This window comes from Manduca sexta, unplaced genomic scaffold (assembly GCF_014839805.1).
Source record: "Manduca sexta isolate Smith_Timp_Sample1 unplaced genomic scaffold, JHU_Msex_v1.0 HiC_scaffold_1416, whole genome shotgun sequence".
NCBI lineage: Eukaryota > Metazoa > Arthropoda > Insecta > Lepidoptera > Sphingidae > Manduca > Manduca sexta.
The window spans coordinates 1-2,224 of NW_023592278.1; the positions used below are offsets into that span (position 1 = coordinate 1).

Sequence of the window (2,224 nt, forward strand, 5' to 3'; positions counted from 1 at the left end):
AGGCTTTCATAAGTTTGTAGAGGGTTGCGTGGAGTCGGCGCAGAACGAACGCGTTCTCTCCATACATATTTATGCGAGATGACCTCTGAAAACGCATTTACATAAATTAATGAACGTCAGAATTTTTATGGTTGTGTAGGATCTTGTAATTTGCATATTAGATTGACAAATTATTATGTTTCATTATGAACTGTCTTAAGGGTTAGTAAATCATAACATCAGTAAGTTATTGGAATTTTATTAAAATATATTCCAAATTTTTTTTTATTTTGATAATGTGGGACACATTGCACCCAAGAAAGGAGTCCAAGTGCAAAGAGGAAGTTTGACCAACATAAGGCATTCGATAGTAAATCCGAGCATGACTTTTACCTCTGCTGAACCGAAAATATCTTTTAACGAACTATTTCAGACAGGAGTATTTATTACCTTTAAGGTTTTCTTAAATATTTTTATACACATAAGAACATTCTTTTATTAGAGGATATAGTCGCTGAGCGACAAAGCCTTTAAATAAATAAAAAAAAAATAAAGACACAATTTCGTAAACATAAAAAAAATAATTTTACGACGAAATACAAATATGTCGATTTTCGCAATTTTTTTTTAATACGGAATACAATTTTTTTTATTTTTTAATATCTATTATTCTGTTAACTAAAGTTGGCTTTCTAATTCTCAGAAACTCTTAATTAACTCTAGCATGGATTTTACACAAGCGTATAACAATAATCTATACTATTATATAAAGCTGAAGAGTTTGTTTGTTTGTTTGTTTGTTTGAACGCGCTAATCTCAGGAACTACAAGTCCAAACTGAAAAATTCTTTGTGCGTTGGATAGACCTTTGTTCGTGGAGTGCTATAGGCTATATATCATCACGCTATACCCAATAGGAGCGGAGCAGTAATGGCTGATCTCAGGAACTACCGGTCCAAACTGAAAAATTCTTTTTGCGTTGGATAGCCCTTTGTTCGTGGAGTACTATAGGCTATATATCATCACGCTATACCTAATAGGAGCGGAGCAGTAATGGCTAATCTCAGGAACTACCGGTCCAAACTGAAAAATTATTTTTGCGCTGGATAGCCCTTTATTCGTGAAAAGCTATGGGCTATATATCATCACGCTATACCTAATAGGAGCGGAGCAGTAATGTCTAATCTCAGGAACTACCGATTCGAACTGAAAAATTCTTTTTGTGTTGAATAGTCCTTTGTTTGTGGAGTGCTCTTAGTTATATATCATCACGCTATGACCAATAGGAGCGGAGCAGTAATGAAACATGTTGCAAAAACGGGGACAATTTATTAGTTTTGAGAGCTTCCGTTGCGTGCACTGCGTAAACGGTTAAAGTGATGCAACAATGATGTATCACGGGATTGTTCCTCTTAAAAGTTCTAAAATATATTATAAAACAAAGTCCCCGCTGCATCTGTCTGCCTGAACGTGTTAAACTCAAAACTTCCCAACGTATTAGGGTAAAATTTGGTATGGAGACAGTTTGAGACCCTGGGAAGAACAAAGGCGTCCGGGAAACTACTACTTTTATAACGGAAAACTTTAGCCTGAAAAACTTTATAACGCGGGCGGAGCCGCGGGCAAAAGCTAGTTGATATAATATAGATGCCTTGTAACATTAGATACTTTTTATCATGTGCTGGAACTATATAAAATATTTGTCATTGATTTTACTTTTATGACATTTCCTATGAGTAGTCGTGAAATCATCAAATAAATAAATCAATAAGAATTATTTATTTTGCATCTTATTAGATCAATTACTGTAACTAGTGCATATAATTAATTCATATTTTTATGCAATAGCATTCAGTAATTAGATATTTTTAGATTTTTTGCCTTAGGTTGGATTTTATGGATTATGAGAGTTAATTACATCAATAGATGAGTAAGACGTTAGGCACATCTCTAATCACTTATTACGCAGTGTGAAGGTATGATAGACACTGAAATACAGGCTTATGTCTGATGTAACCAGTAAATTGTGATATCTGGAATAATCCATCAATCAATTTTCAGTTTTATAAGCCCTGCGTGCGCAGAGCATTCAAAAATATTTATAGACTCATTTGAGTGTTCCCCTCCACGGAAATCTTTAGTAAAAGGCGAAAGATTTATACGTTTTGAAGGGAAACCAGAGTGACGAGACCATCGACGTCCAAACTACTCATAGTTTCGCTTGCAACCAAACCATAGCGCGATGT

General features: G+C 34.6%; 1 non-coding gene across 1 annotated transcript; it reads right to left on the minus strand.

The window, feature by feature from the left end:
* Positions 1–2,046: 2,046 nt before the first annotated feature.
* LOC119191371 lies at positions 2,047–2,163 on the minus strand. The gene has a single exon (XR_005113435.1). It is a non-coding gene; the product is annotated as a U5 spliceosomal RNA (small nuclear RNA).
* Between the last annotated feature and the right edge of the window lie 61 nt (positions 2,164–2,224).